Raw genomic sequence first — 16806 nt, forward strand, 5'->3', positions numbered from 1 at the left:
TGGTGGTGGTGTAATGGTGTAGGGGATGTTTTCTTAGCACACTTTAGGCCCCTTAGTGCCAATTGGGCATGGTTTAAATGCCACGGGCTACCTGAGCATTGTTTCTGACCATGTCCATCCCTTTATGACCTCCATGTACCCATCCTCTGATGGCTATACTTCCAGCAGGATAATGCACCATGTCACAAAGCTCGAATCATTTCAAATTGGTTTCAACATGACAATGAGTTCACTATACTATGTGCTGGAACGGGAGCTTCGTGCCCTGGATGTGTATATACTGTATATATTTTGCTTTTGGAAATGCACTATTTTATAGTTTTGAAATCCTCAGTATTGTTGTAGAATGTAGTTTTTTTTTAATTACTAAACAAAAACAAAGAAATTTGCAAGTGACCCCAAACTTTTAAATGGTAGTGTAAAGAGAAAGCAGATAGGAAAAACTTGGTAAGTACTGTAAATTAATTTGCAACTCCTTTAAAATCTATAGCGTCTCCAGAAATCTTTCCAATGAAGGATCTTACTGCAAAGCATGGATTTGTAAGTCTTCTTTTTTTACTACTAACTGTTCTGGATTTTTAATAAGAACAGAAAAAGACCATAAAAGACTATTTAAATGCTACTTAAAATATAATAGGCTGTAAGACTTTACTGATGTGTTATAAACCATGTGAGAGTTTATTAAATGCTGTAATTTTACTCTTGGAAATACTACAGCGATCCAATCAGGCAGGCTCATGCAGGATTGCTAGCAGCTCAAATATTATGTTTAATGCACGACAGCCAGTCTATCTCAAAGCTGATTAAAAGAGGAGAGGGGGTCGAATGTTAAGACACAGTTTATGGTTAGGCCATACAGTATGCTGTGTCAATATGCTCAGTAAAGAAGTGGTAGTGAACTTGAGAAAGAGGTCATTTATTTATTATAATGATTTGTTTGTAATAACTAAAGAGGATTACGCAGGCCAAAAGAACAATACTTAATGCTTAATACTGTAGTTCAATTCAGTTTTATTCATATAGCGCTTTTAACAATGGTTATTGTCGCAATGCAGCTTTACAGAATCATGTAAGTAATAAAAAAAAAGAGAGAAATGAGTTTAAAAAGTGTGAGTAATTATGATATAAATTAAAATTATCAGATTGTCCCTGATAGGCGGCACGGTGATGTACGTAGTGGTTAGCACTGTCGCCTTGCACCTCCAGGGTCCGGGTTCGATTCCCGGCCAGGCTCGATTCCCGGCTCTGTGTGCATGGAGTTTGCATGTTCTCCCCGTGTTTGGTGGGTTTCCTCCAGGTACTATGGGTTCCTCCCACAGTCCAAAGACATGTAGATTAGGCTAATTGGTATTCCCAAATTGCCCGTAGTGTGTGAATGAGAGTGTGAATGTGTGTGTGCCCTGCAATAGATTGGCACCCTGTCCAGGGTGTACCCTGTCTCGTGCCCTAAGCCTCCTGGGATAGGCTTTTCAGGTCCCCGCGACCCTGAATACAGGATAGAGCAGTATAGAAGATGCGAGAGAGAGAGAAAGAGAGAGAGAGATTGTCCCTGATGAGCAAGCCAAGGTGGCGATATGGTAATAGGAAGAAACCTTAAGGGGAACCAGACTCAACAGAGAACCCATCCTCATTCGGGTTATAACGGATAGCAGGGATTGATCTGCAGTCATACTGTGTGTTAGGAGGCTGGAAGTAATATGGAGTCCACTTTCGTTACTTAAGACTCAACACTTTGTGGGAATTTCAGTCCAGAACTGGTGAATCTGCTGTCTGCTTCAGCCGAAGCCATGACTATCTAAAAGATCAAATGGAATCATCCCCAGTCACCACACTTATCCCTGGAAGACCATACAGTACAACCATACAGTACGGGACTCCATGAGACAAGATCTCCAACTAAAAGCGGGACACCAAGATAGGTCAGAAAAGGGCAGAGATGGTCTGGATCTCGGTCTGTATTTAAATAATCTAAACAAGGTGAACGTTATAAGCACCTCGCTGGGGATTATATCAAAGGTCAAAGGTCTAATCTTTTTTTTTTTTTTTTAAGAGTACCATTTTAAGCTTTTCTAGAATCTAAGCAACTCTGTATAGCTATAAACATCAAATAACATAGACAAATGCCCAATAGAAATATATTTTTATCTGGAATGGACTTTGAAAAGGTTACAAATAAGGTGGGAGGTTTTTACTTTTGTGAGGCACGAACGTGGCGCGAGTGTGAACAATCGAGAGGTTAGTTATAAAGTTTGTGTAACAGGAACACAATATTTATTAATTCTTCCTAAAAATTTCTGTCTGTCCAGGGTCAGGGTGGTTTAAATGTAAAATTTGTACCTTAGATGAAACTAAGTTAGATAGACAATAATACATAATAATTTGATTTAAATAAAAATCCCCATGTAGACCTCTAGCTGATTTTTATTATAAAGATGGGCAGGAACTGTCAGACCATGCTATCATTAATATCTTTGTTCTTACAGATAGTCGTGGCTGTTCTTCCTCATCTTCTTTTGGCTGCTTCCTTAAATGGGTTGAAGAGTCATGTATGGTCCACACGTTTAAGTTAGCACAGTTTATGATACTCTTCCTGATGCAACCTTCCCATGTTATTGGGGCTTGGGACTGGTGAAGAGAGCTGGTACTAAAGCTGGGTTTGTGGATATGGCTACGAACCCAGACCTTCTGCTTCAAAGGCAAGAAGCCTTTTTTATGGATAGCAGCATTGCAAGGGAGGAAAAAGGCTTTTGAAGTTATCTTTCCCCTTCATTTGTCATATCCTAGTCTCCCCTGTAGCATCACATCCAACAACCTGTTAGAACATAGACTCTTGGTTCCAGAGGCAAATATTTTCCATAAATCACTCAAGCATGTGTAATAGACATTCAAAAGCAACTAGAGTTTCTCTACTCAGTTTTGGAAAAAGGAAGTCTGTCCTTCAATCCTACTGATAAAAGAGCATCAATTCTGTTCTCTTTTAGATTAGCATAGTCAGTGTAAACAATCCTATTAATAAAAAGTCTTCTGCAAGCATCAGTAGCCTTTTTTTTGTTACATATACTGTATGCACAGTGAAAATGTTTTCTTCACATATCTCAGGTCGTTAGGAAGCACGGGTCAGAGTGCAGGGTAAGTAGGGTCTGCCCCTGGACCAGAGAGGGTTAAGGGCTGTGCTTAAGGGCCCAACAGTGGCAACTAGGCAGTGCTGGGCCTTGAACCGCCGACCTTCTGATCAGTTGACTTAACCATTGAACCACCACTGCCCTTTCACCTCCTAACCTTAATTATTCTGGACCTAGGTCTTTGCTATTCTGTATTGGAAAGAAACTGACCTAGAACCAGAGGAAAGTCCGGATTGCTCATAAGCATACAGATTGGGAACAAAAAACAACATACTTGTACCATGTGAAATTCCAATTGAGGTCTTGGGTCACCATGAGAAAAAAAAAAAGTTCAATCATTTATTTATGTACCTTAAAGCACAGGGAAATATTTTTTTCACATACCCCAGTTAGGAAGCTGGGTTCAGACAGGATAGGGCACCCCAGTATGGCAGTGCTGGGGCTTAAATCCCAGTAACTGATTCCAATCAGTAACCCAGTAACACATAGGCTTAACCAGTCACCAGAACAGCTTCAATTTTTGTTGCAATAGAAACCAAATACAATCCTTTCGAAAGATATTTACTCAGTTTATTTCTGACGATAATGAAAGAGAGCAGCATAATAGAACCACTTTTTGTTTTTCTTTAATTTGTTTCGCTTCGTATGGAAACAACATGGAGAGAGAGAGAGAGAGAGAGCGAGAGAGAGTTAATACATGCGGCAGGATTGGCATATCAACTTATTAAGTTTTTATATCTCAAATCTCATATCTGTTACATAATAACCACAATGGGAGGTATCTGATTTAATTGTGGCAACCATTTTATTGATCCGGTTAAGCCCATTTTCCACTAGATTGTGTGATTTACTGTTTGGCACTGCTGCATGTGGGATTATACTCATAGAGTTAGATAGAGAGAGAGAGAGAGAGAGAGAGAGAGTTCCATCTGCCAGCTGTGACTCACCTCTGTTGTAAATCCATGCACACACACACACACACACACACACACACACTATGTATCAGCCTTCTATGCTTATTTATTGTGTAAACCCATGTATATATGCTAATGCACGGATGAGTGTTTACCTGCTTCTGCGTGCGTGTGTGTGTGTGTGTGTGTGTGTGTGCACAGTCGAGGTGTTTACCGCCGTTTAAAAGGCAGCGGATGTGTGCAGATGAATAAACAGAGCTGTAATAGCAGAAGGACTCTGTATTTATTTTTTATCTTAAACAGTGCTTGTTTGTCAGGCAGGATGAATATTGAGTGTGAAATTGGGATCAGGAGAGACGCATGCCAGCGCTCGGGCTTATCTTAGCGCTGCAGGCGGACGTGTGCCCGTTATCGGCCTGGCCCAGAAATGCCGGCTCTCTCCAGCACTCTCCAAACCGCCACACTGCCTTTGTGTTGCCCTGAAGGAGCCTGTTTACCTCTCACTGCCTTGATATTCCTATTAGACCTGTTTCTGTTTACTCTATTTACTCATTGCCTTTTCAGCCACGGGCATGCTCGTCCTCGTCTCTCTCACTCCCTCTGTTACTTTGACCTCCTCACACACTACTGGCTGGCTTACTTAGCTTTGTGGCTTATGAGAAACACAATTTCAGGGGTTTTGTCCATTCATTGGTCTTTACTCTGTCTCTCATTCTTTCTCTGTCTTTTTTTTTTCTTCTAATCTTCACAGACATTGCTGCTTTGCCTTCTTGGCTTAGTCTCCATAATGCTTCCCTAGTTTATAAGACTGTCTTTTTTTTGTTGTTGTTGTTGTTTTTTTTTTACTCACTTTTTTCTGCAACTTGGAAAGCTAACAGTCAACCCATGCTATTGGTGCTAAAAAGTGTCTCACCTAGACGTTTATATTTTTATCAAATAAAAAGAGACACATTTGCTAAATACAATTTCATGCCCTTTTAGGTAGTATCCGTAACTTTTCTGGATTCAAATCTTTCAATGATCTTAACTGTCATTCAGATAAACCTTGGCAAATTTAGATTTCACATGAAAAGACATAAACCTGAAAAAGTGTATTATTCTAAAATCCCAAATTTGTTAAGATATCGCAACATGAATTTGGTATGGTTACGGACACTACAGATTGTTTGCTTTTTAAGCTTTTACCAAAAACCAGTCACTTACTTATCGTTATCATCTATACCGCTTTATCCTGTATTCAGGGTCGCAGGGGGCCTATCCCAGGGGACTTGACAGGGTGCCAATCCATTGCAGGGCACACACACTATGGGCAATTTGGGAACACCAACTGCCTGTGGGAGGAAACCCAAAAAGCACAGAAGAACATTCAAACAGAGACAGAAATAGAGCCTGGCCAGGAATCGAACCCAGACCCTGGAGGTGCAAGGCGACAGTGCTAACCACTACACCACCTTATCAAAAACCATCTCTTTTTAATTTAACAGGTCATATGCTTCTAGAAGCTTATACCAATTTTAGTATCAATACTCATAAAGAAATGTGAATAATTTGCCTTTTAAATTATTACTGTTTGAAGAAAGACAGTATAACGCTAAAAACTGCCCATTTTAGGGGGCACATACTGTATAAAATCATCTCTCCAGCAACTTGAACTTGAAGCAAGAGTGGTCACTTCAATGTGGCATAAACTTCAGAAGTAGCCTTTTTGGCACAAACATTTTCTGTATTTTATGTATAACATATATATATATATATATATATATATATATTTTTTTTTTTTTTCTTGAACAGCACATCTTTCTTTCTTTAACGCTCATAAGGACACAGAACATGTTTGGGGAAGATAAGCTACAGTAAGTACCCTATTTTGGTATACTGTACAACCATGAATGAACATGCTTAGATACTTGTGCTCCTAAGAAGCCTTTTTGCAACTGGCTGATTATTTTTTTTGGTCCGATATTTATCCTCTGGCTTTTATTCTCTCTCTCTCTCTCTCTCTCTCTCTCTCTCACCGCCCCAGCTATGTGTCTCATGAGGAACAAAATGTCAGAGCCTCCTTCAGCCTTTAGTGTCTCTATCTATATTTCTTTCACCTCCTAACAATCTACCACACCATTAACCATCATGCTTGTTCTGACTCTCTCTCTCTCTCTCTCTCTCTCTCTCTAACCTCCTCACACACTCTGGCTTGCTGTACTTGGCTTTGTCTCATCGGAGAAAACAAACTTTTATCCTGCATCTTTTTCCGTTTCTATTTTTTTTTCTCAGAGCACACTGCAATCAAAGTACTTTATTTTAATCTGGATAGAGTCGATGTTCACTCGTGTCAGTTATTTTCATGGCTGTATTTCTCCTCATCAAACGCTGACATTCAGGCAAGGTTTTGAGCAGAGAACGAGTTAATGCATCCACCCCTTTCAAGGGCAAGAATATGTAGATGTAGGCATTTTTTTTTTCTGTTGTTGTTGCTTTTGCAGAGGACACAGCGAGGGCAAAAGTGTTTCGTGTGTGTCTCTGTGTGTAGTCTCCAGAGAACGAGAAAGAGAGAGAGAGAGAAAGCGAGCAAAGGGCACAGTGCCTCAGGATTGGATCACACAAGTGCTTTAAACCTTCTCTTTACAGCCAAAGATCATAATGCATCACAAGCTTACTTTACAGACTACAAAAGAAAGTGAGCGAGCGAGTGAGAGAGAGAGAGAGAGAGAAGGTGGTGTGAAACGATGCATGAAGCAGAGCTTAAAATTTCAAAATGATCAGTGTGCATGCATGATGTGTAAGAGGACGCCAAGTCAATGGTCAAGTCTGATGAAACTTCAGACTGCACATGATTCGTTCTGCAAGCTTTCAGACTGAGGTAACACGCACACGCAGAAGACATCTGTCCCTAACCCTACCCAGATTTTTTTTTTTTGATTTTTACAGTTTTTTGTTACAAACATTGACTTAGCAGACGCCCTTATCCAGAGCGATTTACAGTTTTATCATCTGAGCAGTTGTAGGTTAAGGACCTTGCTTAAGGGTCAACAGTGGTTTTGGGCTTTGAACCTGGGACCTTCTAAACTCAATGAATTTACCACTGAGTCACCCCCCCCACACACACACACACACACACACACACACACACACACACACACAAAAAAAAGGTACACTATGACCTACTATTAACATGAACAAAATCTCATGTTGCATCTGAACAATGCAACTTTATGTGGTAGCAATCTTAGACACCTAGAGTTGAACAACATCCTCCACCCCTCCAGGTCTTGCTTCCCAAAGTTAAATGCACTGCAAAGCATTTTGAAAATTCATCTATTTCTTTACCTTACGTTTTTTTTCCTGGTCAGGATTACGATAAGTGCAGAATTTTTCCAGGTAACATAATACACACATGCTGTACATTCCCCTGGTATGTTTCTGGGTGTGAGGAAACCAGAGAATCTACAGCAAACCCAAGTAGACAGTAACCTATAATTAGGATTGAAATAGGGACCCTAGAGATGTTGGGTCCTGCCACAACCTGTAGCCCCAGGTGTTTAACTCTGTGCAGTAGTTTTTCCCAAAATAGCCTGAACATCACTGCTTTACAAATACACATTAATATAAGTAATATAAGGTAATATAAGGTAAGTCTTATATAATCTAATCTAATATAATCTCTATAATGTTTTTTTATGCTGTACAGCTTTATCAGTTAAACTTGGTATTATCTAACATTAAATTTTTATTATCACTTCCTACAAATGATAGCTAGCAACAAATCTGTTTAAGTGATGGATCTGGGCTTTGAGGCTGACAGGACTGATTGTCTGCTTGAAAAATTAAGTTTCACAGTGACACAACCTCTCATTTCTCCTCTTCTTGACTTTCGGTAAAATAACAAAGTTGTTGTTTTTTTCCAAATTTTTTTATAGATATTTTGTGTCTTCAATTGATTTTTTTTTTTACATTTGTCTTACTGTATAAGCAATTGAGAAATAAGTGCATTTCCATAGGTCCTGGCCGTTATAAACGTTCCTGCTCTGCAAACCGAAGTTTCTCACACGGGAACACGAGTGCAATGTAAGAAATCAAAGTCTGTTTCCTGAAAAACCCATCCCGTACAAAAACGCATTGCAAAGTTTACTTCAGATTTATACGAAGCTTCTGCAGTACCACTAAGCTACATCAAGTATCTTCCAAAGTAAAAATTTCCTCTAAACTAGCCATATGGCTATCTGGAACTAGCTGATAATCTATGGAAAGGAAAAAAAAAAAATTTGTAATAATAATAATAATAATAATGATGATGATGATGATGATGATAATATATATTAAATTTATAAAAATTATTTGTTTAACAAAAATGATGCCAAAAAATATGCAGGAATTAATAACTACCCCCTTACTGCCCCTACAGGATTTAAGAGGGTAGGTTGCAATCAGGTGCTGCTAATCATCAGCTCTTGATTAGTTGATTATCCGGTAATGTGCAGACCTCTATAAACGCAGACGTTTTTGTGTATGTTCATTTGTGTGTATGTTAACACAATGCCAAGAGAGAAAGACATAAGCAATGGTCTTAGGGAAGCAGTTGTTAAGACAGCACAATTAGAAGAAGACTGAACAGGTACAGTTTGTTTGGTTGGGTTGCCAGGAGAAAGCCTCTTCTGTTTAAAACGAATATGGAAGCATGTTCGTGGTTCATGAAACTGCATTTGAACAAACCACAAGACTTGTCCTGTGGACAAATAAGAAATTACCTGCATTAGTGAGTTTGATTAGCCACTGTCTTGATTTGTTTTCCAAGACTGCAAGAAAGTTTTGCCCAGAAGGTTCTGGCAAATGTTTTGAATATAAATGAACACATAATTGAAACAACCAAACAGCAGACATATTGATTAGTGTTGCTGCCTGAAAAATCATTTGTCTGGGTTTCATGGCATTATCAAGGTTGGCCTGTTTATGAACTTTCAAGCTTTCACAGAATTTTTGGAGCACAAAATTCTCTATACAGTCTTCTTGTTTTCTCATTATCTGCTGTATGGTCATAACAAGCACCTGGTTAATCAGTTTTTTTCTTCTTTTTAAAAAAAATGTGCATATGCTCCCCTTTTTATTAACCTCCAAAGTTGCCATTTGGGTAGGCAGTTTCTTACAGCGACTCAGTAATGAAAGCATCCAGTCCAATTAGGCGGTTCATCCTGAGCACAGCAGCTTATTAAAATCCACTGCGGTGAAGTTTGCTTGCATGAGTCATCTCTCGGCACACTCTGCTCTTTCTCGCGTGTGCCTCTGAACCGGACGTGTAAGCGAAGACAGAAAGAATGCTTTCTCCCTGCTTTAGCTGACCCCAGAGACACGAGGCTTGTCTCTGAGCCCAATTAGGCCAAGCCAAGTTAGTAATTAGATGATAAAATTAACCAAAATCCAAGTCTATTGGCCCAATGTCCAATCTTTGGAGGATTTCTTCCTCTAAATGCCACCTTCGTTCGAAGTTAGAAATAATTGCTGTCCTAACGACCTTCATCGAGTCTAAAAGATAATTGCTATCAGCGCACCCAGACGTATGTACTATTCAAAACCCCACTACTTATGTATGTGCAATGCAATATTGAGAGCCCACTCGCAAATCAATAGCATAATGTGGCCTTCAGCTTCATTTTTTATTTTGTTATCGATTGCAGTTATAAGACTGAGAGCAAAGTCAAGCCAATTACAGAGAGTTAATTGATTTTTTTTTTTTCTTTTTTCGCATACGGGCTGGATAGAAGTGTTTTATGCAAAGCGGATCAACTCAGAAGTCACCCTAACCTCCTCTGTGAAGTCTGAAAAATATTTTAATGAGGCATGGAAATGGTAAATAAGGTTTCTAAACCTCGCCTGTGGAGATGAAATAATACAAAAAACAAGTCAGTCAGCAGGAGCATGAAATCTGTGCACTGTACATGATGTTTACCTTTGTGTACGCTTTAAAATTGGGGAAAGGAGCTGAAAGAAGCACTGGCAAGTGTATTGAGATATCATATCATTAGAGTATTGATCGGTGCACGATTGATACATAATCACTGACTATTCAATAAATCTTTGCCTTTTGAACTTATCCTAAAAGGAAAATATTGGCCATTGCAAGGTTATTCTAACAAGGATATCCTGTTATGTAAGTTCCCACAATTCATTATTTTTATATAAAATTACATTTTAGAAATTTCTATGCCTAGAGATTGCAATGTGCTTCTGACTAATTGGCTGCAACAGATATGTGACAGTAGCTGTCCTTGACTGTCTGTCTGGGTCGTCCCAGCACTCGTTTAGTAGAAGCTGTCTAGGACAATGCCTTCTATTAAATCTTTAGCTTAAGTAAAAGTGTTGACACTCAATTCAGTTTATACAATCGGGAAAGAAAACATGTCTGGATTCAGGTCAGATACTTTTCTCCTATGACATACACCTGGAGGAATCTCTCAGGGGAAGAACCTTAATTTCCACCTGTCCTCTCAGGGTGGCACAAATCTAGAGCGGCCAAGAGGCTGGTTATGACTGTAGGATGAGCATCAGGGAAAATAAAATAGAGAGAGGCTACAGTATGTTATTCACCTGCTTTTGGTTCGTGAACTAACACAATGTGTCATGGTTGTTTTGTTGGTGAATAAAATGTAATAACCTGCAACTGATTTAAGAAGAATCACTTTTAAACATTTCCAAAATCCTGAGTCCACCTCAGTAACAGTATTTTATTCTGTAAAGTATAAAATATGAAGTTTCGGACAAATTAAAATTATTGTTTTATGCAAACTGCAGTATTATCTTGCATAAAATTTAAATTTTAAATTTAAAGGCAATTCTTTAATAAGCGTAGGAAGGTCTATATGTGTCAGGTCAAAGTTTCAGATTTTATGACTTTATGTCAAACTTGGAGTTGGGAACTCATTTTTGTCTGTTTCAAGTTTCAACATGACAGGTTTGACTAATGTTCTAAACAAACCTAATAGGGATTAATTCATTTCAGGTTTGTTTTAACAATTTTAAAACGTCCTATTTCCTCAACACTGGGCAATTCATTACACAATGCACACGCTCTGACACAGATACAGGAATGAAGTGTTAGCTTATAATCCAGTAGCTCAAAATATCGACAGCCCTATTCCAAATACATCCTGATGTTGCCATTTAATCACACATCACATCTCAAGATAAAATAAAAAATAATTCTTAAATGCAAGTTTTTCATGTCCTATCTTGTGGCTGGTTACATACAATGTTACGGTCAACTGGATTTTTACTTGGAGGACAAGTAGCCTGGCAGCAACAGGTATCCTATAAGACACTGCTGGACCTTTTGGACAGGTTGGATATTTACGTTGTCATAAACATTTGGTCATTCTCACATTGTATAGAACCTAAACAGAAGCTCTCGAACACTGCTATAGTATTTAACCTTTTACCTTAAGGAACACAGAAGTGTGAGAATGGCCTATGAAGCAGCAGCTGCTATTGAAGTTCCTACTTTCAAACTGAGATGATTTTCTCTTGACTCCTTATTAAAACTCAAGCGGCACAGATACGTGCCGACGATTAAAAAATGATAATGATTGTGCCTTGCCAGTATGTGTTAGCAGGAAAGCTTCAAGACATCAAAGTGTGCATTTGGGTTTTCGAATATGTCAGGTAGAACGCAAATTATCATTACTTTTATAAAGGGTACATTTTACAACTAGCGGACTATGGGAATGATGTTGCCAAGACGTAGAACTCTCAAAATTACAAAATTGTGTTTCTTTGTTTGTTTTTGCTCAATTATATTTGTATAGTTGGTTAAAGTAAAATACAATTCAGCTCATTACATTGCTTATTTTGTGCTGAAAAAAAGGATATGTCACACTATACTCATCAATCCTGAGCCCTATATACAGTATGTTTATTTAAAAAAAACACACAAAAAAATTGCTGAAATGTTCTGGACTTTAAGGACTCCTGAAACTGATGTGGCCATTTTTTTAACCAATAGTTAAGTGGATAAACTAACCATACTATTTTGTTTACATTAATCATGGCTTATGTGCATTATTAACCAAAGCAGGCGGTTAAACCATGAGTTTGGTTCCAATCTGAACGCCTTATATGTTTTCCCATTGAGGCATTGAGGCAAAATGACATTTATCTTTAAATCCCTCCGGTGGTATAATAGTAGTTAAAGCACACAGATCATTGAAATTTCTTGTTTGTTGCTTTTGGTCCGTTTGCATTCATTGTGACTCATTTGCAACCATTAATAGATGATCTAACAGATTATCTGTTTCATGCTCATGAGACAAACTATGGACATCTTCCAAGACAATTTATTAACATTTTGTTTGAGTGGGTGATGAGGTGATGGGGTGTGTGCGTATGTACATGCTCGGGAGTGTGGGAATTTATTTGTGTGTCTTAGACAACGTACTTAATATAGCAGGTGTGGTTTGACAGTTCTTGAGCTGGTGCCAAGGCAGGAGTGGAAAAAAAAGGAGAGAGAGAGAGAGAGAGAGAGGGAGAGATAGCAGGAGCCACTGTGCATCTGTGTGTGGTGACAGATGGGAACGGTTTAACTTATAGAGTTTTCTTAAGATCTGGAGCTTTGCAAGGACTGTCTGTGCCAAACAGGTGCACAGAAAAATACCACAGAGAAAGAGGGAAAGATTCCTTCTCTTATTGTGTGAGAGTCATGGCATATCCTCTTTCACACATACCCAGCCACCCACCCACACACACACACACACACACACACACACACACCATTACTGGAAAGCCATTACGGATTCATTACAGGTCCATGAACCCTTGTAGGAGGCTGTGTTCAAATAAATCCAGCATAGTAAACTCATTATATGTACCATGAAATAACAAAAATAACATTACAAAAAGACATCTATTTATATTCATATACTGTAGAAATAGATATTAATTGCAAAGTGTATGTTTACTTTGAACCAAAAGCCTATTAATGTAAAAAAAAAAAAAAAGGCTTGACTACATGCAAAAAAAACAACAACAACTGATTAGACACTAACACAATATACTCCTATTCTTGTATGTAATTAACACTATGATTTTTGTTGGTTTCTTCTGTTCTTTAGGACAATAAGTCTAATCTTTGTCAGTTAACCCCTGATTTGGTCCAGTCTTTAAGCCTGACTTAAAGTCCCTTTACCCCTGCTGTCATGACTGAAGCGCTTGATTTCACTTTAATTTGACCTCTTGATTCGTCCCAGACACTAGGACTCAAACTCTTGGCTAGTTCCAGTCATTTTTTTCACTCAAACTTGGTTTGTTCAGGATTATTTGAAATCAAGCCGTGCTGTAGCTGTTGTTGACAAACTGGTCATTTTTCCTGGTTATTTAGACTTAACTTTTGATGTAGTGCACATAAGGATTTAGACTTCTGATTTACCTCAGTCCTTTGAACTGAAACTCTTCATTACTTCAAGTCTTTATGAGACTGCTGATTTAAGACCCAGGGTGGAAAGGTGGCTTAGTGGTTAGCATCGTCTTGCACTCTTCTGGGTCCAGATTTAATTCTCAACCTGGTTCGATTCCCATCTCTGTGCATGTTCTGCCCATAGTTAGTGGTTTTCCTCCATGTACTCCGGTTTTCTTCCACAGTCTAAAGACATGAAGATTAGGCTAATTGGCGTTCCCAAATTGTGCGTGAATCAATGGGTGTGTGTATGTGTGTGTGCCCTACGATGGATTGGCACCCTGTTCAGGGTGTACCCTACCTCATGCCCTATGTCTCCTGGGATACCCTTAAGGTCCCCGAATCCCTGTATACAGGATAAAGTGGTATAGGCGGTGAGCGGTGAGTGACTCCAGCAGACCTAGCTACTGTTTATAGTCTAGAAAACATGACATGACGGCTCCCTGAAAGTAAAACAACCAGCCACTTCACTGTCAACAAACCTGAGTGAGCTTGCTAAAACATGCTATGCCAGTAAGTCCGATAGCTCGGATCCTTTACCCAAGGAAAACATATTCACAAAGGTCTTGATGAAACAAAAAAATTTTCAGCTTAGTCTTAAATAGTACTTACTGTAGCGGTAAAGGCAGTGAGGTGGCATGGCACAAGATCAATCAAGGGTTTAATTCCTGCTAGTTTCAAATATTTAGGTTCATATCCAGTGTTGAGAGAAGAATTCAGTATTTGTTTTTAAATGCACAAATGCACACTAGTATAAGAATCTATTAATTACATTTGTTATCTTTTATAAGGGTGGAGAGACACATTGATCTGGCAACATCAAGAGCTTTTCTATATCTCACGATACTCTCCTTCCAAGCTGTTTGAATTACTACCAACTTACTCTGATGTCATTTATATTCTATAAAGCAAAATCACAAACAGAGTCAGGAAGAAGGTCAGTCAGTGTGCACTGACTTTAAATTACACAGACGAATCCACAATCCAAAACAAAACTCAGAGAGCAGAACAAGAAAAAAAAAATCATCATACAAAAAACAAAAGCTTGGTTAAAACCCTTAAAATCCAAGCGGCACAGATCTTTCCTGGCAACACAGCATGGATCAATGAGGAATAAAAAAATATGTGAAGCCTTGCTGGTTGTGTGTGAGGCTTCAGACATCAAACTATGCATTTGGGTTTTTAGATATGTCAGGTAGAACCAAAGTTGTTATTATTATTATTATTATTATTATTATTATTATTATTATTATTATTATTATCATTATTATTTATTTGGTTAAAAAAAACATCATGTGACAAAATTATGTGATTGTGTGTATCTGTGCTATTTCTTTGCTTGTTGGACCCTTTTTTCTTTTTCTTTTTTTTACTTTTTGCTCTGTCATGTTTGTATAGTTAAAATCTAATAAAATTCAGTTCATCATATTGCTTGTTGAAAAAAAAATGATAGGTCACTTTATATCGCACAATCCCAAACCCTATATATGATATGTTTATTAAAACGGGAAAAAATGGCTAAAATGCTCTGAGTTTTAAGAAAGAGCTACAGAACATCAGGCATGGTGGGAAAACTAAGCAGTTACTTCACACTGAGCATGTATTCGGAGACTGTTTATATAGGCTGTGTGTGATTATGAACAGGTGTGCATGATGAGAACTCAGGTAAGTGTGAACGTGACTGTGTAGCGTAGGGTTTGGTGGTGTAGTCTATCGTGGCTCTACAGGCTCTGTAGGATGTGTTGTGACTGTTAATAGTTCTTTGGGAAAGCTTCTATATAATAGATCATAAATGTATAAATCTTTCCCAGAATCAAACATGTGAACAGCGTACAAGCTATACCCCTAAAGAATGAAACCAGTGCCAATTTATAAATAATTTTTTTATTCCTTCACAAAATACTATGGTCTCAATGTTAAAACAGCAGAAGTTTTTTTTTCATATTTTTGTTCCTGTCACCTATAAATAATAAAATACATTGTTGACTAGAATCAGTTCCTTAAAAGCATCTCCAAGGACACAGAAAGATCATAAATTGCACATATGTTTCCGTGATGTATTGGCATCAACACTGCTGCAGTGTTTGTTTAGCGTCAGAGTTGTTAGTGGGACTTTCGTGGGAGGAGGAGGAGGAGGAGGAGGAGGTTCAGCAGGTGCAGGACGTGGCGCCATATGGCTGTTTGCCTCTCACATACTCTCTAGTGCTGCACTCAGCCATGAAACACACACACACACACATGCACACATTTTTTTTTTCTGAAGCTTCTTCGTTCTAGCACTAATCAATACCACCATGTGCTGTAAGAGATGCTCAGTCACTAAAGGACTTTCAGGATTGTTCGAATCAATGGAATCCATTAATATTTGCCCTGAAATAAATCCACACTAACGACCTGAAAATTAAAGTCATTAAGCAGCAGCACATCATAACAAACCAGCGTAGTGTTTACAACTCAAAATTAAAAAAAAAAATACACAGATGATGTAATTATTAAGTTATTATGATGTAATAAATAAGTCCTCATCTAGTGTTGAAATTCTATCATTTAAAGATAATCTATATAAAAAAAAAAGTTTTTCTGTACAATGGTCAGAACTCGCTCTTTCAATAGTAGCTTTATGTTTCATACATTAGAGAACTAGAAACCAGTCTTAGAACATTTTCTGTCTGTATGTCTGTATGTCTGTCCAGCCAGAGTTTGTCACAGCATCACACTAAACCTGCCGGGCAGAATATAATGAAACTTTGCCAATCCTTAGATATTTGCCTAAAGTTTGCCCCCATAAGTGAAATTAAAATGTTGAGTAAAAGCGATGTTATGAACAGTTATGTGCCAGATTTAATAATCTACTTTAATATATAAAATAAGCAACTGATAAGCTACTTGCTCAATGTAAACAAACACCTGCACCAATAGATATTAATTAGGAAAGATAAACTGAATATTTTTACTAAGATTACAGTCATACCGGTGACGTAACAGTAGTATAAGTGAATTTTAATCCAATTTACTTATTCGATTTCGATCTGTAATTCACTCTCTGCTTATCAAACAGGGAGTATAATTCACAGAGAACGAAAGAAGTACAACTTAGTGTAAACAGGGCGTAACAAAATTTTATTTTTTTGTATTAATAAGTTAGACAGAGTGCTCTGCTGTACAGAAAGACAGGCAGACAAATAATAATATTACTGATTGCATTAAAGCTGATCAGCTTATTTTTAGCTTTAACCTTTTAAATATTTATACAAACGCTTTTCCCAGTAAAAGTATAGGTAATTACGCTAGTGTTCAATAATCCAAACCCTGTATTTTACACATTTTGTTTACTTCA

The sequence above is a fragment of the Clarias gariepinus genome, chromosome 3, assembly GCF_024256425.1.
Source record: "Clarias gariepinus isolate MV-2021 ecotype Netherlands chromosome 3, CGAR_prim_01v2, whole genome shotgun sequence".
NCBI classification, from domain to species: Eukaryota; Metazoa; Chordata; class Actinopteri; order Siluriformes; family Clariidae; genus Clarias; species Clarias gariepinus.